Below are 26,286 nucleotides of genomic sequence, written 5' to 3'. Positions count from 1 at the left end.
GACGAAAACAAGCCAGTGGTGGCGGTGTCATTCTTTGGTCAATGTTCTGCTGAGATACCCTGGGTCCAGTGATCCATGTGCTGACCACGTGCGTGAGTCTGGACATGGTATAAAAATGCCCGATACTGAGCTTTTGAACTGTCCTTGTTATTATGTTGGTTTTGCCAATTGTTGCTTGTTTGGCAAGGTCTGTTTTACAATCCATCGAAGATCAAACACACAATACATCAAACCCTGCTGAAAATTAAATGAAAATTTAACATAGGTGCTGACCAAGTACACCCTTTCGTGGCAATGGGCTTCCCCTCTGGTGGTGCCATCTTTCAGCAGGATAATGTGCCATGCCACACTGCCCAGATTGTTTGAGACTGGTTTGCAGAACATGAGGAAGACTTCCAGGTATTGCCCTGGCTTCCAAATTTCACAGGCATCAATCCTATAGAGCATCTGTGGTGTGTGTTGGAACAGCAACTCCTATCTGTGGTGTCTCAGCCACAGGAGTTAAAGGATCTACTGGTTACATGTTGGTACCAGATACCATAAGACACATCTAGAAATCTTGTAGCATCCATGCCTCGCCAGATATGAGCTGTTTTGGCTGCACATGGAGGACCAATATCATATACGTAGGTGGTCGTAATGTTTTAGCTCGTAATATGCATTAGATTTTTCCATGTGGTCCTGTTAAGTCCTGTGCCACTGTTGCTAGTAGGTTAATAAACAAATTCTAATGGGTATTTTTTTATTGGTGCACACTGTATCATAATGATATGGATCGAGTTGACTGGAACAACTGTTATTATCCAAGTGATGACAATTTACATTTCCTAGGACAATGGTGAGAAACTCAAAACAAGGTGCAGGAGGAGGAGTTTCAACAATATTCCACCATAAAAATATTTGCCACATGGGATCCAGAAAATGAGGGACAAATATATACTGTACTCTTCAGTGATTCCAGAACATATGGATATGGTGGTAGTTCCTATTTCAGTTTCTATGCTGGAAGGGAGATGGTGGGAAACTGAGATCCTTGTGCCACATATTAAAGAAAACTCTTTAAGAAAGATTTGGATTCCAGTTGTATAGTAGAAGGCACTGCAGATGATATGCTGAATGTTGGGAGAGGGAAGACTATCACAGATTTAACTTTAAAAAAAAATTCAAAATTCACGTTTTACCTGCATTTGGTCAATTTCTACCAGATCACATTCTCTTTAGTAGTGTTTTACACATTTCTCATCTCAACCTTAGTGGCATAGCAAAAAATAAGGCCTATGGTAGAACTGATCAGGAGATTTTTTCTTAAGAGCAAGGTATCATGTTGTAATTGGAGGGAGATCCTATATTCTTATCTTTGTGTAATTTAAAAAGATATTAGTAACTTAACCCTGTGAATAACAGGATTTGTCTCTAAACTGAATATAAGCCCAAGCCTTAGCACAAAATACTCACCACTTGGTCTTCAATGAGAGCAAAAAGTATCTCCATGATCAAAAGTGATCTGGAGAAATTGTTTATGGCTCTGCTGTCATTGCCCTAGTATTAGCTGTCATCCTCTGCCTAGTTCAGATACTACTCTTAACAGTTAGCAGTAAAGTGAAACGTTTATCCTTATGTGCAGTGGAACCTGTAAATATAAAGAGAAGAAAATTAAAATGCTTCACATTTGGATTTTTCCGTCATAAAAGATGCACATGAGAAACTAGTTCATTAAAGTGCTGAGTTTTATATGTGTATATTGATTAGCGGATTATATAAATATGAACTATTAAGCTTTAGTGCAAGTGAGTGAATTCTGCTTCGATCACTCTCAATGTTAGAATGATAGTAAAAGCAGCATTTTGCCACTGCAAAACAAAGCATAGCAGAAGTTACTGCCATATATTATGATTTAGTTTTATTAGTTTTTTTTTCCCAAACTGTTGCCTCTCCTCTTAGGTTCATCATTTTTACTTAGCTGTCTGTCCTTACATGTGCTATCCCCATGTATCTCTTTTGCAGCTTCCATTAAAGTTCTCTTAAATTTTTGCTGTTCTTCATCTAATGCTCTTTTAGAATCAGGAGGTTATGTTCAGCAACCATAGTTCTGAAGTGATAAAGATTTCCTGATGGCAGGTGCTTGTAACCAATAACAACTGGAATTTGTTGCTCATGCAGTAGTTTTCCAAAAAAAAGGTGAATTATTTAGTAGTAGTTATTGAAAAACAATTTCTTGGTTGACATGTTAGTTTAACTTCTAGAAATGTTTGATGAGGGTGGAATAATTAAATTTGTAGGGTAATAGCTCCCTTATGCTCAGACAGTTTTCTGATATCATTTATTGACACCAGAGCTAGTAATTATAGCTTAAGGATCTATAGTCCATCTCAGTTAAGTTTTGACACATTTGCAGAAAGTAGTTCTGCATTACAGTTAGAAATGTGGACAACTGACCTTAAAAAAAAATGTGACACTAAAATGAATTTTGTCTATATGAAATACAAAGTTGTTTTGAAGAAAACTGTGTTGATTAATTTTATTTTAAAATGAAGTTGTTACAAGAAAAGACCCTAATTGGATGATTGAAATAAGCCCTGCATTTCTTCCTCGAACAGTAAAAGTGATGATGGCAAAGGCAAGTGGCAGCTTTTGAAAGGAAAAAGCTTAGTCAACTGCTTAAATTAGGTTGAGAAATGTGGTGCCCGATTTTGTAAAGGAAAAATAAAGTGGAGGATTGGTTATTCATGTTTAATACCATGTATCTGCTGTTTCACAGTTCATGTTCATCTCTGATGCTTAACAGTTCCTGTGACTTCAGAGATGAAATGGAGAGAGCATCTCATGTCAGCCTAGTGTACATTAAAGTTTACATCATATATTGTACATGCTGTAGTGTATATAATGCTTATCCTTCATATATAATCCTTCTTGTACCCTTTTTGTATGGGTTTTTGGCAAGTAGAACAGGGCTTTCTATTTGATCAATTAAGAATATTGCTTTACTGAAGAGATGATAATGAGCCAGAAGGATATGCATAAGTTGAAAGTTTCAAGTGTGGTGTGTTACTTTATTTTAATAGCTTGTATACTTTATGAATCTCTTCCTGAACATTTTCCATATCTTCTTGTAGTTTTAATAGTTGTGAGGGTTTCAGATGCACAACAGCAGCTTGACCAGTTGTGAGCTTGATCAGAAGTCAAGTCATAGGCATTTTTTTTGGCATGAAACCTATTGTTATATAGTTTAGTAATACTATTTATATGATTATCTCTGGTGTCACAGAGCTAGTGATTACATGGCCTTTTATATTGTAATCACAATTTTGTACATAATTTTTATGCCTTTCTTTTAGCAAATGATTTTTGGGGATTTAATCATGGAATCTAGTTGCTGCTCCACTATTTGTCTGTCAGTTGCTAGTCAAAGGTTATGACAGTCCTCATTTGCTTAGTTGAGCATAGCTTGATGTCATCATTAGATAGAAAACATAATGTGCATATGTTAAGAATGCCATTGAGATACATGAATAGCAAGAGGCCAAGATTTGATTCTTGATATCTGCGATCAACAACAAAACAAGATCTATTTCAAAGGTAATTATGGAACCAATTTAGTATAGGGCAATTTGTAAAACTAGGAAGTTATAATTGTGTTAAAAGCTTTAGAAATGTTAATAATGACCTCATTTTGTTGGCAGAAGAACATAATGGAACTGGGAAAGTTTTATCAAAAGCTGTAGTAATGGATTCTCACAGAACTGTTAAATTATTGTGATGGGTTTTCCACTAATGATGCATATTATTCTGTGCAGATTTGTCTTCCCTGAAAGTGTAGTTGGTCTTGCACTTTTTCTGGAGAAGGCTGGGTTCCTACCCTATTAGACTGGAGGAACGTTTAACTTTCAGGGTTATATATAGTTAGATGATCTCAGTGTAGATAGTAGGATTTTTCCTGTGGGTTATACTGTTTTTCAGGCCCCTACACAATATAGAATCAGTCGATGAACATGCACATTGACCAAAGAAGTCAACATGACAAAAAATCTCCAAATTGACTACCACCCTTCAAATTATGAACTTCAGCTGATGATACAGGTGCTAATAAAATGTCTAATTTTTGGATACACACACAAAGGTTAAAGATTTTGCCTATAGTTAAAGTATTCTTGGCACAATTTTTCAGCATTAACATGACTTATTTTTTAAAAGGCTTAAGGAAGAGTCTCTAAAGGATTTGTTCAATAGTAGTTGAGGATAAGTCAGCTCATTTTAACATTTCTTTGTGTAAACTTTGTCAGAAGTTTATGTAAAGAAAGAATTGGTAGAATTTTAAATTCTCCCAATTGTTCTGCAGGTGGTAATGAGGATTAAGTTTGGATTGAAAATATGTAATGCAGAAACTGCTTTCATCATATGTGGAGCTACATCACCCTTCATCAACGGACATCCATACATTTTTCCTAATATCTTGGCGGAGTTCAAGAATAACATCATCACAAATAGCATTAAGATAATTAAGATTCATCAAGAATGTTTTGATTTATACAGTATTTTTTTAAAAATTATTTGGCAGCAGATAGGCAAGACTACATCTTTTGAAAAGTCACTTTTCTCTTCTCTTGTGTTACCTGGCTTGTTTTAAATGTAAGTGATCAGACAATTATTATTTTTTTTTTTTTTTACCATAATGTGCGATGTTGTTTTCACATGTTGGTTGATCTAGATTTTTTTTTGCACATGGATCATTCACAAAACTTAAAGGGCAGTATTGTTATCTGTAGTGAATCTTTTCTGTGATTGGTGATCCATGATACCAAAGTTTAACAGCAGAAGTGATTTTTGGCATTTTGAATGAAAACTCAAACAGCCTATTCTGTAAATTTTTTATAGCAAAACTGAACTTTTATGTTAATTATTCAAAAAATGTTCTTTCATCCAACGTCATTGATGGCACAAGAATTAAACACCATTGACATGTTTTCTCACTCTAAAGTTACTATGATATTGTGATATTTTCATTGATTGAAATCACCTTTCTGAAATCACAAATTATTGAAATATGCAGTGTTGCTAGTAATATTCGTGTTATGTGCATTTGTCTGCCAATGATTAAATGGTCACAATACCATTTGCATATGTACTTACGTAAATATGCAAATGGTATAATTCGATGTATTGTTATACTACTGTGATCGGCGAAATCCATAAGAATTTCACAAGTGTGTACTGTGGTGGCAAAAACATTTTGGTGGTCAGAGTTTTAACACACACAGTTCAACACAAATGTGCAGTTCCAAAACTTTTATTTGAATATATAAATTGTGTGAGAATTTTTAAAGATTCTTTTAACAAAGTCCTAATAATTGATAATTACAGATTCACATTAATGTTGCATAATTTGAAATATGTTCCTAAGATTTTATAGTTCCCATGTATGTAGAAATCTTTATCTTGAACTTGCGTAACTTTAGAAATTCCTGTATGTGGGAAATATAAGAAGCTTCCTTGCATAATTATATTCATTAAACTTGCTAATCAAGTTAATTTTGTGAGATCTAGCCCTCTTGATCTTAATTTTAACCCTCTGTTACTCTTGACCATAACTAAATGGAACAAATATGCTTGTGTAGCTTGTTAGATGCCATGATTTTTAATTAGTAAAATTTTTTTTTTTACTGGATTGAGTTTTATTAATTATGATATTCCAAACTCAATAAAAAATATCAAACTAAGATAGATGAGAGAAATGAATAATAATAATATTTTTTATATTTTTTAGAATTTAAGGTGATTCATCCTCTGAATTGATACACAGATGCTTGTGTGGTGTCTGGCAGATGCAACGTGAGCAGCTGTTCATGTTTAGCTGGCAAAACCAAAAACTCTATGGCAAAACTAGATAGTTTTCCCTGGCATTTCACAGGTGCCGCATGAGAATGGGAATCCAGTAGAAGAAAGATACACTTTTTCCTCACGTGGCATCTGTTAAATGCCAAGAAAAAATAAATTTCATTTCTTGTAATTCAAATGATATTGAAATGAAAACAGAAGATACTTCATCATTTAGAGCAGTAGTTTTCAAACTTTAGTGACATAAGGATACCCTTTTAGCTTAAATTTTAGAAAATCCCTTTTAGCTTAAGTCTTTTGCAGAAGTCTTTGCTTAACAATTAACTTTTAGAAACACTTAATAAAATTCTATATGTTGACGTTCTCGAAACTTAGACATTTAGTCCAGTTACAATGGGACTGGACTAAATGTCTGTTTTTTTGGTTTGTTTTATGTCTCGCTCTCTCTCTGTATTTCTTCACAAATACACAGTCTTGCATATAGAAGCATGGATGGACTGTCTAAATCTAACAGACTACATTAAAACTGTTTAATTTATTTTTTACATACAAATTGTACATAAAAAATAAATTATAAATTAGGCACCACATCAATGGCCTCTGAAAACTGTTCAGATATTCTGAACAGTTTGAAGAGTCTGCTATATTAGCAGACTTATGTGATCCATTGTCAGCACAACACTGATCATGATGCCACTTCACTTATTATTTTATTTTTTTAGGGTAGAAGCAATATTCCAGTGACATTGACCTTTTGACACAAATGTTGAGGTCATTTTAATCCTTTCTCCTTTTTTTTTTTTTAACATCTTCTCTAAAAGTGTTTGACCCATCTCTAACTCAGTTCCTTTCAAGAACCTCTATTAAAAACTTTGACCTTTCTGTTCAATAGGGTCAAAATTATTCCCATTTGTGTTTGAATTTTGAGAGTCAACTCAAACACATAACAAAATGCAGGTCTATGTTATTGAAAATTTGAGATATACAGATTGCCTTTTTTTTTACATTGGCTATTTGGAATACTAAAATATTTTAAAGTGATGTCTCTCAAATTTTAAAGATGTATTTTAAATGCTTGCACAAAGAAATTTTGTATAAAATATGTACACAAAAGGTGGGATATTCAGTTTCACTGCACTGCATTTAAAGAAACTTTGTATCTTCCTCACTCCCCTTACATTAGCTAAAATATTTAAATTGCAAGCATTTATTCAAGGTCATGTTTGTATGCATTACAGTTTCTCTCTATCAAGTACTGACCTTGTGGAAGAGATTCAATATAGGAAGAGCAGTTGCTTGTTTATAAAATGTAATTAAGATTTCTTTAGTTAGTTTAGAGATATAATTCATAATAAAAATTCAAAAATAAATATGTAAATCAGCAAATGAAAATTAATTTTTTTCTCGTATGTGAAGAACCTGGATAATGATCTGGTAGCTCAGCTTTCACTTATGCTTGCTTTATTTGTATGGATTCATTAATTTACTGAGATGATATGATTAAATGATTCAGAAATGCTTATTTATTAGTAATTTACTTGCTAAGTTACTAGTGCTAGTAAGTTAATTTAATTCATATTAGTCATTTTTGTAACTAGGTGCTTTGCTTTGTTCTTTCAGTTTACTTTTATTATTATTATTATTATTATTAGCCATATGGTACAAGGAAGCCTGAGGCTTATGCTGCACCAGCCAAAAAAAAAAAATTCCCGAGTTACCCCCCCCCACCTGTGTGTGTGAGAGAGAGAGAGAGAGAGAAGTAGAAAGGCATCACCAAGAAAGAGAAGAATGATGATATCCAGCTCAGAATCACTTAAGATGTTTATCTTGAATTATTTGATTACAAGGAAAAAAAATTTTAAAAGTAATTATTTTCGAAAATTTGTATTTTGTAAGAGTGTTAAAAAGAGTTTAAAAAAAAAAAAAAAAAGCAAAAGTTATTCCAACTTGATTAATTAGTATTAACCTTGTGGTGCAAGGAAGACCTAGGCTTTTGTGGAACCAGCCAGAAAAAAAAAAAAAATAGTAGTTCATTTTGTTATTTATCTATCATTAAAAATAATGATAGATAAATAACAAAATGAACTACCTATTTGATTCCACTGACCTTTGAATTTTTCCCAAGCTATCAGCTTCAACCACTGATGGAGGTAACTTGTTTCAGTAATTAACAACTTGTTGTCTAAAAGAACATTTTTGTATTGCAGTCTAAATCTCTTCCCCTGTAATTTTAATTTACGGCTCCTTGTTCTGGAATCATTTGTAACAGTGAAAATTCTACCCTCATTCATTTCACCTCTTAGAGCCTTATACACAGGGCTTGACAAATACCACTCGCCAGCAGTGAGTAGCTACAGACTGGACAAATTAATGTTTTTATTATTAATAATAAAATATTATTGTGACATTCACAGTTTTGTGAGACCATGTTGAACATAAAAGGAATGACAAACTATAACTGCTGCCATGATAACAGCTATGCTGTCCAGATCTCTGGTGGTGTTGCGGTTGGGATCATGTGAAATACACACTGGTCGGCATTAACTATTCTTATTAGGACATCGTGCTGTTAAAAAAAATGTTTAGCTGGGGAGGGGGGATTTTTTTTTGTGACAGGGGTTTCGATAATTTGTTGAGCCCTGCTTATATACACCTCAATCATTTCTCCCCTAATTTCAAGTTTCCAAGCTTTTGTAGTCCATGTATGCAAAGTCTTTCCTTGTGTGGATGCCATTTTGCCAATTCCACCAGGTCTCACCATTGTCAGCTTTCTTATAATTACCTTATACAGTGCAATTATGACTTCCCTATATCTATAAGCAAATGTATGATAAGTAATTGATAAAAACATCATGGCCTTCTTTGTCACCTGTTTACACTACTTGGAGAATATTTTGTTTCTGACAGTATCTAACTCGCAAATCCCTTTCTTCCTCTACTGTTCTTAGTTCAAACCCACCACGTGTATAAGTTATTTTGCAGTTGTCATTCCTCAGGTGTTAAGACCTTGCATTTTGCTACATTAAAACATCACTGCCACTTTTCTGACCAACCCTGAAATCTAAGTTCTCCTGACTGCTCTGCTTGGCACTGGTCATTAACTATTCTGCCAGTCCTGATTTCATTTTCAAATTTGGACATCATGCTCTGTATCCCTTTGTCAGTGTCATTGAGGAAAGTATCCTGATTATCTCGAGTGGTTGGGAAATAAATTGCCCAGGTAATTGAAACCCTGGATAATTTGCAGAATGAATGAAACTAGAAAATATGACAAAAATGTAAATTTATTTGTGTGAATATTTTGAGTATACTGCAGTGATGTGAAATGATTTCACTTGAAATTTAATGTGAATGTATATTTTGTTGAAAGGGAGAAAACAACCAAATTCACTTTTTCTCTCAAATTAACTTCCTGCAATTGGTATTACATCAATTTAGATGCATTGTCTTGTCAGTGAAAGTGGCTTCTTGAATCTTGATGTTAAGAAAGCTCCAGTTCCCAATGGTATTTCTCCACTTGTTCTCAAAACCTGTGCTCCTGAACTTACTCCTGTTCTGTGTCATGTTTTTTCATTTTCTTATTCCAAAGGTGTTTTTCCTTCTTTGAAATTTGCTCATATCCAGCCAGTTCCTAAAAAGGGTGACAAATCCCTCCTATCCAATTATTGTCCCATTGCACTTACTTTTACTCTTTTTAAAGTAATGGAGAAATCAATTAACCACCAACTCTTAAACTAGCTAGAAACCTTCCATCTGATCGCCAGTATGGGTTCTCTGTGTCGATCCGCTGGTGATATTTTGGCTATGTTATCCTTCTATGGACAAATTCAGTGGAAAACTTTGGTGAAACTTAAGCAGTTGCTCTTGACATTTCAAAGGCTTTTGATTGTGTTTGGCATAATCTTCTAAATAAGCTTCCACCTTATGTCTGCCAACTTTTTGTAAATGGGTATTCTCCCATTCTTTTTCTCTTGTGTATTAATGACCTTCCATTGACCGGAAACCCTATCCGTCGTTTTGCTGATGATAGTACATTGCATTACACCTTCCAGTTTGAGAAACCCTGCCCTGCACAGACAGCTATAACTTCTCGAATATCCACTTCCTTAAATGTTGATCTCCAGGTAATTCTCCAGTAGGACAAAGATAATGTGCTTAATTTCAATCCTTCTAAAACTCAATCCTGTCTTATATCTCACAAGAGATTCTTCTGCTCATGCTTATCTTCGATGACAGTCTGATTTCTAGGCAAGATCATATATCTCTCTCTTGGGGATTACCCTGACGTCCTCTCTCTCTGTGGCATAAGCATATTACAAATATTGCTTACTCTGCATCTAAAAAACTGAGTTTTCTCTTTTGCTCTCAGCATCACTTTTTTTCCAAACAGCTGTTCACTCTGTACAAATCATAAATCTGCCCTACCATGGAATATTGTTCCCACATCTGGGCCGCTGCTCCCAAAACCTCTCTCAAGCTTCTAGATTCCATTCAAAAGAGGGCAGTTACGTTAATTAATGACATCTCTAACCGTCTCTCTGCTCTCTGTCTCATAGACGTTCTGTTTCTGCTGCATGCCTTTTCTATAGATAATTCCATGTGCACTGTTCTTCTGAATTGGCTTCTATAATTCCCACCCTCTTTCCAATGCAGCCTGATTGCCCCAACCAGTCAACTTTGTTTTGCTGTCCATCTTCAAACTCACAGAACCAACTTTTCTTTCTTTGATTAACTTCTGTTCTCTGGAACAACCTTCATACGTATTTCTTGAACATTACAATCTACAGAAGTTCAAGTCTAATGTCAACAAATTTTTTTTCATCATCTCAACCTTCAACCCATGCACGTTAGATGTCCAAACCATCTCAGCCTCTTATTTTCGATTCGTTCAATAATATCTTCATCTGCTTGCAAATGCCTTCTAATTTCCTCGTTTGTAATCTTCTCAAGCTTGAAAACACCAGAACTTCGATGAAGGTAGTCCATCTCTAGGGCCCTAAGCTTCTTTTTGTCACCCACTTTCAGTGTCCACACCTCATATCCGATACAAAGTACCAATTCCACTAACGACTGTCCGATATGTTTTTTTGTTCTAAGGGAGATATTATCCCACCATATAGTATTGAGGGCACAAAGAATCTTCCTACTTTGATGAATTTGTGCTAACTTCCTCTTTCCCTAGTCCTTCCTTAGTTATAATACATCCAAGATACTTGAAGTCAACAGGTTTAAGATGTATAGATTGTGTAACTTCCAATTTGTCTAGATGCTCTGCTGTGCTTAGGAATTTTGTTTTTGTTAAATTGATATTGATCCCATTGGTTATAAGATGCAGTTTTGTTGACATGTATTCCAAATCATAGGCTTCTTGTGCTGTGATGACCTGGTCATTGGCAAAATTGAGATTCCATAATTATCTGTCATTAATTGGTACTCCCATTCCACGACAGCTTCTTTTCCATTCTTGCACATTCCAAGAAAACATTAAATGATAAAGATGATAAGCTACATCCTTGCCTCAGCCGCTTTGTTGGATAGATTGGGTTAGATACTCTTTTCAACTTTAATAAATGCCACGTTGTTATCATATACTTCCCTAATCAGTTCAACGAGTTCTGGATCAATTGATATCTGTTGTAGGGCTTTCCATAATTCCTTTCTTGGAACAGTCTGAATTGATGAAGGCAAAGTAGGTATCTTTATTCCTTGCTCTTTTTTTCTCCACTAGTTGCTACAGAATAAACAAATCGTCCACACATGAGTGACCAGACCTAAATCCACTTTGTTCTTCGCCAATCTTATCTTTTTCCTCTCATAATTTTAATTGAAGCGCCTTAGAGTACAATCTGGAAATAGTGCAATTCGCACTTAGGCCTCTATAATTCCCACGATCCTGCCTATTTCCTTTCTTATAAATGGATGATATATATCTAACTTTCCATTTCTTCGGTATTTTGAACATCTGTGCAATTAGATCGATTAAGCTTGGTGGTCCTTATTTAATAAGTTTAATCAGTATGTTCCCAGGGCCTGGAGATTTTGTTCTTCATTAACTTTATGCAGTCTAGTACTTTGTTTTGTAATTTCTATCTTCCCTTTATCCACTGGTGGAGGTATAATTATGTTCGATATTGAGGTCATCTTTCATTAAGGAGGTTATTATAATGATTTTCTCGTGTTGGCATATCAATAAAATTTTTATTCAATCGGGATCCATTTGTTTTCAGTGCTCTCAAGCTCCACCAAGCTTCAGATGATTGTGTTCCTCCTAATAAGCTGTCAGTTTCTTGGCATCTTTTCTCCCATACCACATTCTTGGATTTAGCAATTTTCTGTTTAACTGCTCTATTACACCTTTTGTATTCTTCTCTATTTTCCTGAATTTCTTTTCTTTCAACAGCCCAGCTGCCTCCTCATTCCTCCAATACTTTTGTTTATATTTGTTATCCATTTGGCCTAGTGCCTCATTAGCTGCTTTGTGTATGGTGGCTTTAATGCTGTCATACAAGATATTCACTTTTTCTGTTTCTCCAATGTGAGACATGGTTCTGAAGTCTTCTCTGGTAAAGATCTTTAATACTGTCATGAGATAGTAGTTCCAGTTTATAAGTGATATTTTCTTGCATTACCCTATTGTCTTGAATGGTAGTATTAAGTCTCATTTGACACTTCTGGTATTTGAAAAATATATCCATAATCACTGGGTAATGATCCAAACCACAGTTGGCACCTCTCATTACCCTGCTATCTTCTGTTGTCTATTCTGACTTCTGCCAAAAAATTATATAGTCTTATGATCAATTTCTGCTGGAGGGATGGTCACTGCCATGTATAACTGTGGATAATTTTGTGTTGAAAAAAAGTGTTAATTTTCAGGTGGTACTGTTTGCAGAGATTGATAAGCCTCACACTATTGTCATTCAGTCTCCTCACCAAAGCATCCCACTTTTTCTTCCAGCTCATGTATTAATGATCTTGGTAAAACACCTCCCACCATTCCCAACACGCTCCATTCAGTGCCTCCTGTGGTCTTCCGTCAAAAGGATATCAGAAGGATTTTGATGAATCTTGATGCTAAGAAAGCTCCAGGTCCTGATGGTATTTCTCCACTTGTTCTCAAAACCTGTGCTCCTGAACTTACTCCTATTCTTTGCTGCCTTTTTTCACTTTCTTATTCCAAAGGTGTTTTTCCTTCTGCTTGGAAATTTGCTCATATCCAGCCAGTTCCTGAAAAGGGTGACAAATCCCTCCCATCCAATTATCATCCCATTGCAATTACTTCTACTCTTTCTAAAGTAATGGAGAAATCAATTAACCGCCAACTCTTAAACTACCTAGAAACCTTCTGTCTGATCAACGATCGCCAGTATGGATTCCGTCAGTGTCGCTCCACTGGTGATATTCTGGCTTATGTTACCCATTTATGGACTAATTCAATGGAAAAGTTCGGTGAAACACAAGTAGTTGCTCTTGACATCTCAAAGGCTTTTGATCGTGTTTGGCATAAAGGTCTTCTAAACAAGCTTCCATCTTATGGTTTGCCAACTGTTTTTAGTAATTGGTTATCCAGTTTTCTCTCTGATCGCTCACTGAGGGTGATGGTAGATGGCTCTCTGTCTTCTAACTTCTCCACTAATGCCGGTGTCCCCCAAGGTTCAGTTCTTTTCCCCACTCTTTTCCTCTTGTATATTAATGACCTTCCATTGACTGGCAATCCTATCCATAGTTTTGCCGATGATAGCACATTGCATTCCACTTTCCATTTTGAGAAACCTTGTCCTGCTCAATCAGCTTCAACTTCTCGAAAATCTGCTACCAATTCCTTAAATGCTGATCTTCAGGTAATTCTCCAGTGTGGCAAAGACAATTTAGTTGATTTCAACCCTTCTAAAACTCAGTCTTGTCTTATATCTCGCAAAAAGGATTCTTTTGCTCCTATGCTTATCTTTAGGGACACTCCGATTTCTAGGCAAAATGATATATCTCTTTTGGGTATTACCCTGACTTCTAATCTCTCTTGGCACAAGCACATTACAAATATTGCTTCCTCTGCATCTAAAAAACTTGGTTTTCTCTTTTGCTCTCGGTGTTACTTTTCTTCCAAACAGCTGCTCACTCTGTATAAATTGCAAATCTGCCCTGCCATGGAATATTGTTCCCACATCTGGGGTGGTGCCCCCAAAACCTCTCTCAGGCTTCTTGATTCCATTCAGAAGAGGGCAGTTAGGTTAATTAATGATTCATCTCTAACAGAGTCTCTCCACTCGCTTTCTCATAGATGGACTGTTTCTGCTGCATGCCTCTTTTACAGATACTTCCATGGGCACTGTTCTTCTGAATTGGCTTCTATAATTCCTGCTCTCTCTCTCTCTCTCTCTCTCTCTCTCTTTCAAAACAGTCCAAACACGTGCCACCACCAGCCAACATCCATTTACTGTCCAACTTCAAACACACAGAACCAACTTTTCATCTTCCTCATTTATTCATTCAACTGCCGTTTTCTGGAACAACCTTCCTTCATATGTATTTCCTGAATATTACAATCTACAGAAGTTCAAGTCCAATGTCAACAAATATCTTCTTTCGTCTTCTCAACCTGCAACCCAAGCACGGTACTAAGTACTATAGGTTCTAATACCTCTCGTGTTTGGGGTTCACATAAAAAAAAAAAAAAAAAAAAAAAATGCTTTCTGGCATCATTTGCCACTGCTACTATATTACTTCTATGTAATGTGTAGGGGATACAGAGTTCTACAATCAGTATTGTATTCTGTAATCAGTTTACTCGGGGCCAGGTTAGACATGCTAAGGTGGATTATTATAAGTTGTTGGCTAAGAGTACAAAGAGAAGTAGTAAGGAATACTTTGCATATGTTAACACCTAGAAGGAAAGGATGAATCATATTGGTCCCTTTTATATGAATGGCTTTACTATTGATAATCCTGTACAGATTTTTAATGAACTGAATAAATGTTTTGTATATACAGTCACATGAAGATTTTAGAGGCTGAATTAGCAAATATCTATTTAATATTGATTCAGAGTTGAATGATTTTATAATAACAAAGGAAGATGAAAGAGAGATTATTGCAGCTAAAAGTGAACAGTGCATCTTGAGGGCTGATGGAATATTTTGAATATATTAAAAAAAAAATCTGCAAAAGTAATAGTTAAACCTTTAGCCAAGATAATGAGGGCATCCTTAGATTCAAGGGACATCCCTCCAGATTAGAGATGTGAAAATGTATCTCTTATTCACATGACTGGTTCAAAGGATGAAGTGGATATAATTATATAGTGGATAATTACAGACCTTTAAGTTTGACTTCTGTGCCAGAGAATATAATGGAGTTAGTAGTTAAGGAAGTAATGCAAGATCATCTTGATATGATTAGAGCTATAAGGCAATCACAGCATGGAATTATTAAAGGGAGATCATACCTGACCAGTTTGATTAGCTACTGTGAGGTCACAACAGAATTTGATGTAAAGAGTAATTTTGACATCAATACTTCAGTAAAGCCTTTGATACTGTACCACATGTATGATCATTGTATAAATTGGGCAAGTTACTATAAAGGGATGGTTATAGAGACATTCTCTGAGGTATGGCAAGTTAGACCTTGCTAAGTGGGAGTCTAATACACTGATGGAACTCATATTTGGGTGGCACTTGAATCAAGTGGACCGAATTTCGATGAAGTCTGACTGTTCTGCAACAACAAAATCCTCTGCTTGCACCTTCACAATGGCGGGACTACTAGTAATTCTGGATATAATTTCCATGTGCAAGTTCTGAAATACAGCATACTGCACCACACTTCTCAAACTCCACACCACACAAGAATGCTGCCCCTCTGTGTTACCAGGCAAAACTAGGTGGGATGCCTTGTCAACCAGTGAAATACCACCACCACCTTGCTTATTGGAGGCTAGTGGTGAAACCATGTTTAGCCTCCAGAGCAGAGCTCAGCCAATCTCCTATTTCTTCCATCATTGCAGTGTGATTGATGTCTTTTGAAGTTATGATGGGCATTATGGTGAGATCCAATCTTCCTTATATTTCGAAGGTGCAGTTCTAAAATGGCATTTTCAGGCTAGCTACTAGACAGTCCAGCAGACTGAACCTGTTGGTTCAGTCTGCCTAGGAGGTGTCTGGATCAACTGGTATATAATCTTGCTGTGCCTCTATTCTGCCCGATAATAACCAGAAGGAGTCAGAGTAGTGTGTATGTGGGAGGGGGAGGCATTGTCAAGGCCACATTATGTCAAAGTGCTGGATGTATTCTTGCTGTGTGTATGCCATATCCAAAAATTTCATTATTTTATACTTTTTTTTTGGAAAAAAACAAGGAGTTACCTTTTATTCAGTGCGTAGGATTTCTCCTTTCCCAAATCTCCTCCTCTTAATCAATCTCCCATTTTTTTGTTACTAATAGATCTAATAATTTACTGATAGATTACTAATAAGCTAATTATTTTATTCACATATTGCCTCTACTACTGAATACATCATGAATAATCAAGCTAATAGAACAAACTTATCTGCAAAAAGTTCTAAACTTCCCAAAAACTTCCTAGTTCATTTCGCACACAAGTATATGTGGTTTCAGTTCCAATCTCGATGATATCCATATCCACTTAGTCTGTCAAATCCCACTTACTTTTTCTGATAAATCCCAATTATTGCTTGACTCAACCAATGCTCATCTTAGTTATCCTAATTATTATCTGTACAGATTTATTTTGCTTCAAAGGTGGTACTTGTGCATATGTCTGTTCTGATATTCCTTGTCAGAGACTTATTCCTTGTCAGAGGCTTATGCCCTAAATGCTTGAGTCTTCTCTAGCTTAAAATCGCTCTACCACATTCTGTCAAATTCATTGGTTGCCTTTAATGTTCTCCCAACTCCAGTAATCACTTGGAACTCTTTGAAACTTTACTTTCTCCAATCTAACTTTCCTAACAATGAGATAATATTCCTTGGTGATTTTAATGTTCACAATTCCAGTTAGCTTCTGTTTTCTAGTTCCCACGGACCTAGCTGGTTGAGATGCTTAGACTTTTGTGATTACTAAAGGAACCTGACATGGATTGTTTATTTAGGATTGTCTGCCAGAATACCAGACAATCTTAACCACACAGCCAGAACTCTTGATCTTTTCCTCCAAAAAAACCCCTTCCAACTACACAGTAGAGGCAGATGGTCCCATAATTACCTGAAAACACAACTTGGTGGGCCTTTCTCTCATGGCCATTCTCAGCTTTGTGTTGTTTGGCATTACAAGAATAAAAAATGGAATGATCTGTGAGATTTCTATTTTTATCTTGGTTGGATTACTGTTTTAAATCATTTATTCTTGATTTATTCTACAAAATTATTCTTGTAGGGATGAAATCCTTTATTCCACACTCTACCCTAAAATCTCATCCTTTATCTAAACCTTGGTTTTCAGTAAATGTGCTTAGGCTGTTCAAGATAAGAATGATGCATATCAAAATTGGCTTGTATCCAAATCTCCAGGTTCATTTTCTGCTTCCACGAAATTATTAATCAGTACATTTTGAATAGGCTGAGTAGAAAAGTTGCTTCTTGACCAAATGATAGTCGAGCATTCTGGTCTCTTGCCAAAGGTATCAGCCACAACTTTTGCCCATCTGTAATCCCACTTCTGCTAAAATCTAATGGCCACATTAGATAAAAATAAAAGCCAACTTGCTCGCATCCAACTTTTCTTCTAACTGTTGTAACAACGATCTTGGTAAACCACTTCCTACTATTCCCAATACACTTCACTCAGTGCCTCCTGTAGTCTCCTGTCAAAATGATCTCAGAAGAATTTTCTACAATCTTAATGCCAAGAAAATGCCTGGTGTTAATGGTATTTCTTCTCAAAATCCGTGCACCTTAGTTTATTCATGTTCTGTGTTGCCACCTTTTTATTTCACTGATGTTTTTCCTTCTGCTTGTAAATTTGCTCATAACTAGCCAGTTCCTAAAAAGGGTAACAAATCCTCACCATCCCATTATCATCTCGTTTAACTTCTACTCTTTCTAAAGTAATGGAGAAATCCATTTGCCACTAACTCCTAAACTATCTTATAACCTTCCAGGCAGATATTGTTGGGATATCAGATGTGGTGTCACACAGACATAAGCAGTGCAGAATTGGAATTTGGGGAGTACAGTGTGTACAGAAAGGATATACAGGACAGGAATGGAGGAGGGGTTATGCTGTTAGTTAAGAAACACGAAATCTAAGGAAGTGCATCCAATTGATGTTGGTGGACAATGCAATGTTGAGTCTGTTTGGTGTCACATAAGCACTGGGAAAGGAAAAATGAGAGTAGGTGTGTGCTATATGCCTAATGAATCTTATTGGTATAATGAGCAGTTGTGCAGAGAAATAGTGGGCCAGTAAACCCGAGTGTCTTATAATGGGGGATTTTAATTTCCCAGTGATTGACTGGAATTTGTGGGTTGGTCACTCACACACTAGTAAGGCTTTTGTGGATTTATTGGATGATTGTTTTCTACAGTAGCATGTTCAGGAGGCAACTAGAGAGAGTAATACTCTTGATCTGATTATAAGTAGTGATTCTTCATGCATTAAGAATCTGCAGATAAAGGAACCATTAGGTGGCAGTGATCACAGTGTGCTGAAGTGGGATTTACTCAGAGGTGACTACCATCAAGGGTAAAGGGAAGGGTTTTTGCTTTCGTAAAGGTGACTACAGTGGACTGAGACCGTGTTTAAATTCAATACGGTGGGACCAACTGATGATGTTACCAACAGCAAATTCATAATGGGAAGCATTCAAAGAATTAGCTTTGGAAGCTACTAGGCTTTTCATACCAACTAAGAAATATTGTTCAAGATTTAGGCCTAAATGGATGTCACATGAACTAATTAGACCTGTGACAGAGAAGAAAAATGCATGGGATACATATAAAATAACATGTGACACAGAAGCCTATGATAGATATAAGCTGGTCTGTAACCAAGTCACAAAGAAGGTTAGGCAGGCGACGGCAGATTATGAGAAATCTTTAGCAAAGGATGCAAAGAAAAACAACAGTTTTTTTTACTTATGTAAACTCTAAAAGGAAGGAGTTGAATCAGATTGGTCCACTTGATATCAATGGTTCAACTGTTTGATGATCCTGCTCAGGTAGCTAACAAACTAAATGAATATTTTGGATCTACATTCACACATGAGGAGTTATTCAGGGAGGGGAATGTCAGAGGTGTATTAAACTCTGGCAGTAAGCTAGATAATCTTGTTAATACCTGAGAGTAAAGTGGAGGAGAAATTGTTGAAGATAAACTTAAGAAAGGCACCTGGGGTGGATGGAATCTATCCAGTTATATTAAAGGAGGCGGCAAAGGAAGTAAGCAAACCCTTAGCCATAATTATGAGAGCTTCCTTGGACTCGGGAGGTACCCATAGACTGGAGATGTGCAAATGTGACTCCAATCCACAAAGGAGGATCAAAGGGAGACACTGGTAATTACAGACCTGTTAGTTTAACTTCTAATCCAGCGAAATTAATGGAGGCACTGGTTAGAGAAGCATTGCAGGATCATCTGAACAAGGCTTCAGTTATAGCTCGGACACAGCATGGGTTTGTTAAGGGGAAGTCTTGTCTGACCAATTTGATTGGATTCTATGATGTAGTCACAAAGGAACTGGATGCAAAGAATAATTTTGATATCATATATTTGGATCTTAGAAAGGCCTTTGATACTGTTGCAAATGGAAGACTGCTGCACAAATTGGAGCAGTGTGGCATTGGAGGCAAATTGCTGTTATGGATAAAGGGATGGTTGAGTGGTAGAAGACAGAGTGGTAATTAATGGTCACTGCTCTTCGTGGAATAATGTTATTAGTGGAGTCCCTCAGGGTTCAGTGTTGGGTCCATTGTTGTTTTCTGTATTTATAAATGATATTGATGATGGTATATCAGGCTTAATGTCCAAGTTTGTGGATGATACGAAGGTTGGCAGGGTTGTTAATGACACTAATGACAGTACGCTGCTGCAACAGGATCTAGAAAGGTTGAGTAGATGGGCTGAGAGGTGGCAAATGAAGTTTAACGTTGACAAATGTAAAGTACTACATATGGGAAGCAGTAACCTCAGAGTAATGTATCAACTCTGTGGTACTATACTGACAGTGGTAGAGAATGAAAAGGACCTGGGGACAATTGTGTAGGCAGATATGAAGTTTTCTGAGCAATGCAGACGGTCTGCAAGAGTAGCTCATGGTATCTTGTCAATGATATACAGGAATTTTTCTAGCAGGAATATGGAAGTGATTATCCCCTTATATAAAGCAATGGTCAGGCCACTCCTTGAGTACTGTATACAGGTCTGGAGGCCTCATTTTAAGAAGGATGTAGAGCTTTTGGAACGAGTACAGAGAAGGGCAACAAGATTAGTGAATGGAACAAAGGGTTGCTCTTACGAAGAAAGGCTTAAGTTTTGCAAATTACAGTGTCTAGAGACTAGGCACCAGCGAGGTGATCTGATAGAGGTGTATAAAGCCTTGAATGGTTTGAGCATGTTCAATGCTGATGGGATTCTTGCTCAGAATAATCGCCTGATTGAGCATAAATTCAAATTGAGGAAGGACAGCTGTAGGATAGATGCGCAGAAGTTTGCCTTTAGCCAACGGGTGGTTGATTGCTGGAACAAACTTCCATCTGTTGTTGTAGAAGTTGATAGCATAAATAGATTCAAGGCAGAACTTGACAGACATTTGGGGTGAGTGGATGGGTTGAAATAAGGGGGGGTTGGCTGATGCTGTATAAGCTTGCTTTCTTGCATCGTGTGCCTTTTATAATGCTATCTGATCAATGATTGCCATTATGGATGCCATCAGTTTCGATCCACTGATTATACACTGGCTTATGTTGCCTATGGACAGATTCGGTGGAAAAGTTTTTGGTAGAACTCAAGCAGTTGCTCTTGACTTTTCAAATGCCTTTGATTATGTTTGGCACAAAGGTCTTCTAAATAAGCTTCCATCTTATGGATTGCCAACTGTTTTTTATAATTGGGTATCCGGTTATCTCTCTGCTCATTGTGGGTGATGGTAGATGGCTCTGTCTTCTAACGTCTCTAATGCTGGTGGTTGCCAAAGTGCGGTTCTTCATTCTTTCCTCTTATATATTAATGACCTTCTTCCATTAACTGGAAATCCTCTCCATAGTTTTGCTGATGATAGTATGTTGCTACAGTAGAAGGTTTCTACAGAAGATCATGCATCTCTTTAAGGGATTATCTTGACTTGTAATCTCTCTTGGCAGAAACATATCACAAATATTGCTTCCTCTGCATCTAATAAACTGAATTTTCTGTTTTGCCCTTGGTATTACATTTCTTCTATACAGCTACTCATTCTGTACAAATCTGAAATCCTTCCTGCCATGGAATATTGTTCGCACATCTGGGGCACTGCTTCCATAACCTCTCTTGGGCATCTGAATTGCATACAAAAGAGGGCAGTTAAGTTAATTAATGACCCATCTCTTACAAAGTTTCTACACTGTCTCATACACATTCTGTTTCATGCATGTCTTTTCTATAGAGGATACTTTCACGGGTGTTTTTATTCTGAGTTGGCTTCTTTTAATGTCCCCTCTCTTCCAAATCAGTCCTGACACATTTCAATTAGTCAACATCCTTATACTGTCCAACTTCAAACTTGCAGAACCAACTTCTCTTTTTCCTTAGTGCTACTGCTTAAATTTAAATCTTGCATAATGAACTGCTTTTTCTCTCAGTGGAAAAGTTGTTCCCTGCCTTTGATTTAGCCTAAAAATATCTTTGGCATACTCTTCAGTCAAACATAAACCGTAGTTTATTTGAAGTTAAAAATAGAACAACCAAATTGTTGTAGCATTAGCAGAGGCAATGCAAACTGCCCTCATATAATCAGAAATTCTGCATAGTCAATTGCGAGCATCTCATACAACCGTTATTTGTTACATTTTTATTTTTCAAATAAAATCTGTTTCAGAAATATGCCAATGATGTTTGTAAACTGAACCAAGAGTGAAGAATAAGTTTTCCATTGAGACATAATCAGTTTATTGATAATAAATTAATTTTAATAATAATTGTAAAGAGCAATTGATTGGACAAAATTTTAATTGAGAAATTGTCTTCTGACTAAAGTATATTAGCCTTTTCATAATTTCGATGTTACTTGGGTGGTGCCCACGGAGAATAAATAACAGTAATCTCCTCTACTAGAGGAGCATTATTTATTCGAAGTAGTGCAATACCTGGTATCTTGTTGTGAATAGCAATATGAGATAAAATTAAACGATGCCTTTACACTACGTATGTAGTTAAATTTATGGGCGAACTATGGTGTATCTACTACACCTATATTTTATATATATATATATATAAAATAAAATGCCAAAGTTAGTAACACTAAAAGCCACAAGGAAAAGAGTATATTAGCTAAAGATTAAAGATAAAGGCAGCATAGGTCAAATAGCAAAACGGAGTTACAAATGAGACCATAGAAAGACAGAAAAACAAAAATGGGGTATTATTAAGAATAGTATCGTGCAAAGCAGCAGATAACTAATTCTTAAATTGATAAAACTATTAAGAGATAGAATCGAAGATTATAAACTGGATAGCTATGGCAAATGCACCAAAGCGCGCAAAGCAGCAGCAGCAATGGATGCAAATGTAAGTACAGGAACTCCCCAACTTACAGAAATTCGACTTTACGTAAGTTTTTGCCGGCCGTTACAAGCTTAAAAAATTCGTGGAAACATATTCTACGTCCTGTAAGAATAAATGGAGGTATTGTGAAAATATCGTAATGTGAACCGAATAACATTGGTTTTTTTTATTTTTTTTTTTATTTGGAATTCATTCCAAGTCCTTGGAAGTTGAAAATTTCTCTACATTACTAAGCTATTTATCTCTCTAAAAGGTCATATTTATAATGAAAATTGCACTACCCTTTTGTCGTTATCATATGTTCTCGTTATAAGGATCAATTTTGAACGCCTTTGTGATATTTTTCTAAAGCACGTTTCTGGAGGTCACGACCAAAAAACAATAAAAACAGTTTGCACTTTCCGATTTATTGGGCTTTTCTGTTAGTGCATCTAATACCAATAACTGCAGTTGTGTGGGTTTTTACACTATTATGGTGAAATGTGTTTCCCTTCACTGAAACCTTCAATCATATAAAAAACAAATTTTCAGAAACTTCTCTTCATTCGTATTTACGTATTACAATGATGAAGGGAAAGGGACCAACAGAAAGTGCAAGTGTTGGCAGTGCTAGGAAATGAAACAAAATTGATTTAGAGATGAAAATGAAAAGAGTATGAAGCAGGACAAAGTTTGTCATTATTGCAAGGGAATTAGGTCTTGTTGCTTCAACAGTGAATACTTATTTTAAGGGACAGTGCGTGTCTAAAAGAACATGTCAAAGGATCAACGCACTTAAGATCAACAGTGATCACAAAACAGCGATCAGGTGCTATATCGAAGACGGAACAGTTGTTAATAATATGGATGGAAAATCATATTCAGAAGCGAGTGCCCCTGAGTCTAATTACCATTCAAGCAAAAGCAACAAGTATTTATAAAAATATTAAGGATAAGTTAGCGAATCCCAACCCAAGTTCATGGTAAGCAACGGGTGGTTTAATAGGTTCAAGCAATGCACTAGTTTCCACAACGTTAAAGTATGTGGTGAAGTTGCCAGTGCTGATTCTCCAGCTGCAGGGAAATTTTGTGTTGTGTTGGAAAAAATTATTGAAGGCAGCTCTTCAACGCAGCAAATTTTTAACGTTGACAAGACTTCTCTGTATTGGGAAAAAAAAAATGCTGGATCGAACATACATTGCCAAAGAGGAAAATACAATGCCAGGTTTCAAGGCATCAAAAGATAGGGCCATGCTCTTGCTTGGGGCTAATGCAGTGGGAGATTACAGATTAATGCAACTGCCTGTGTACTATTCTGGAAATCCTCATGCATTTAAGAGCATCAATAAAGACACCCTACCCGTGCATTTCCAATCGAACCAGAGAACGTGGATAATAATATCTCTTTGAGGATTGGTTTAAATGCTGCTTCATTTCCGGGGTTGAAAAATATTGTAAAGACAATGATGTTCCTTTCAAGATTTTGCTTCTATTAGGTAATGTTCCTGGACATCCTACGCATCTAGACAATTTCAATTCGAACATGAGTCATATTTCTACCTCCAAACACGACTTCACTCATCCAACCTATGGATCAGGGTTTTATTTCAAATTTAAAATCAGGGTTTTATTTCAAATTCATTGTATTTACGGACAACATTTGCTCAGGCATTGTCTGCAGTACACGATGAGAAAAATTTTATGTTGAGATACTTTTGGAAACCTTAAACATTAATAAGGCCCAGGCAGAAATTACTAAAAGTTGTTTAAATGGCACATTGAAGAAAATATGCCCACGGCACATAAAGGGCTACTTAGGATTTGAAAAAGACAAATCATATGAAGAGGTTACAGATAAGATTGTAAAGGTTGCTGAGCTACTTCAGTTGGAGGTTGATGCCAAAGATGTGGAGGAGTTAGAGGAAGAGGAGAAGGAATTATCTAACGAATAACATATTGACTTGCAGGCAGCAATAGTGAAAGAAGAAAATGCTGACGAAGCTCAAGATGAACCAAATGAGGAGCTGAGACGTTTCATCACTAGAGAGAGATGGCAATGGTAAGGTTTAAAAGGATGGGTCCTGACAGCGAACGATTCTTAAAAGTTAAGAGAGAGGTGAATGATATGCTTGCTTGCTAAAAAAAAAATCTATGGTGAAAAGAAAAAAGCCACCATCCAGTCATCCATTAATATGTTCTTTCATAAGGTTGAGCTGCCGACCCCTTCTAAATCTCCACAGCCCTCAGCCTTGGTAGCTGTGTACTTATCAGCTTTAGACGTCGATTTTGGCAATGATGCTCGAGAGGTAAAATTTGTACTTTCACATCATTTCAATACTCTGGGCTATTTAGGGCACCTGAGAAGAAGAGGTTCTATTTGTATCCTAATTCCGTTTAGGTGACAGGCATAACTGCTGTTATTCCTGTCCCTCTCTTTTTTTTTTTTTGTAATTTAAATTTTTTTTTTTTTAATTGCACATTTTTGTAATATTTCCTGCGCATGAGATAAAAAATTTAATAAATACAATAAATAATTCTATTTTCATGTTCATCAAACATTTCTTTTTTTGATTCAATCAATTCAGCGAGTGTTGCATAAGCATGGGGGGAATTCCCCGACTTACGCAGTGTTCTGCAGAACGCAACCCTTACGTAAGTTGGGGAGTTCCTGTATATGCATATTAAAAAATACAAATAAAGATGATGGTAGTGCAAAATGTCCGGAAAGCCACAGGCAAAAAGGAAGATAGCCGAAAAAGTGGTAAACTTTTATAATAAAATAAAAAATTCTATATATATATAGAATTCAGTATAGAGTAAACTACCAAGCCTGTCTTGCACGATACTGATTAGAAAGAGCTTTATATTTATATTATATTTATTTTGTCGAAATGTTATGTGAAAGTGGTCAGAAGTAGTTGTATAGAGGTTTTGCTAGCAGGAAGCAAATTAAGCTAAGGAATTAGGATACTAATAGAACCTCTTCTCTCAGGTGCCCTAAATAGCCCAGAGTATTGAAATGATGTGTAAGTACAAGCTTCATAGTTTTCATTTGTATACTTTTTGCCTTACTTTGACCATTTATTTCAACAATCTTGGCTATTATGGTATCAGACAACAAGGATTATCTGTTTCTATCCTAATTCCTTAATTTTGCCTCCCATAAAAACTAATTCCTTAATTTTGCCTCCTTATAAAAACTGCTATACAACTGCCTGTAACCATAGCACATGACATTTAGATAAATATAAGTGAAAAACACACACTCACCATAATCTTAGTAATTTGAGAGTGGAGGGACCCTATGATTTTGAAGAATTAACTGGCATGACAAATTAAAAGGAGTAGTAGTTTATGTAAATTTCTATAAAGTAATGGAAGGGTAATTGAGACTTGGCAATAAAGTTCCTGGATGGGTACTGTTGGGGTCATGTTTGAGTTTGATTATAACCAATTTGTATGTTGTAGTTCAAACTTCCTCCAATAGACAGTGGTACAGAGATGTTACAAGTAACAATGTTTCATTAGTAGTATTAATGTTCTGTGTCATGATTTTGCAATGGAGAAATGAACGAATACCAAATTTTGCTTTAAATTGTGAAAATCTGCAGCAGAAACATGAAATGATTGTAAGAAAAATGGAACATGAAAAACTGTATTTATGGTGATGAAACAAGTCGTACCAGTCTGTTTGAATGGTATAAGCGGCTCAAAAGTGGACATGAGGGTGTTCATGATGACCTAAGAAGTGTGTCCACCAA

General features: G+C 36.1%; 1 protein-coding gene across 2 annotated transcripts in view; it reads left to right on the top strand.

Annotated features, from left to right (window-relative positions):
- Positions 1–26,286, top strand: part of LOC150083967 (uncharacterized) — a 276,752-nt gene that overhangs the window by 14,758 nt on the left and 235,708 nt on the right. The window contains exon 1 of one of the 2 annotated variants that reach the window (XM_090374976.1): positions 3,509–3,576. The exons of the other annotated variant lie outside the window; for it this stretch is intronic. The gene's annotated coding sequence lies outside the window, so the exon portion shown is untranslated. Of the gene's footprint in view, positions 1–3,508; positions 3,577–26,286 lie in introns of those variants that run through there. 2 annotated transcript variants of the gene reach the window in all.

Source organism: Mastigoproctus giganteus, chromosome 6, assembly GCF_048544385.1.
Source record: "Mastigoproctus giganteus isolate SK-2022 chromosome 6, ASM4854438v1, whole genome shotgun sequence".
Classification (NCBI taxonomy): Eukaryota; Metazoa; Arthropoda; class Arachnida; order Uropygi; family Thelyphonidae; genus Mastigoproctus; species Mastigoproctus giganteus.
Note: the sequence above shows the minus strand (reverse complement) of the source record. Positions and strands in the feature narration are given on the sequence as shown.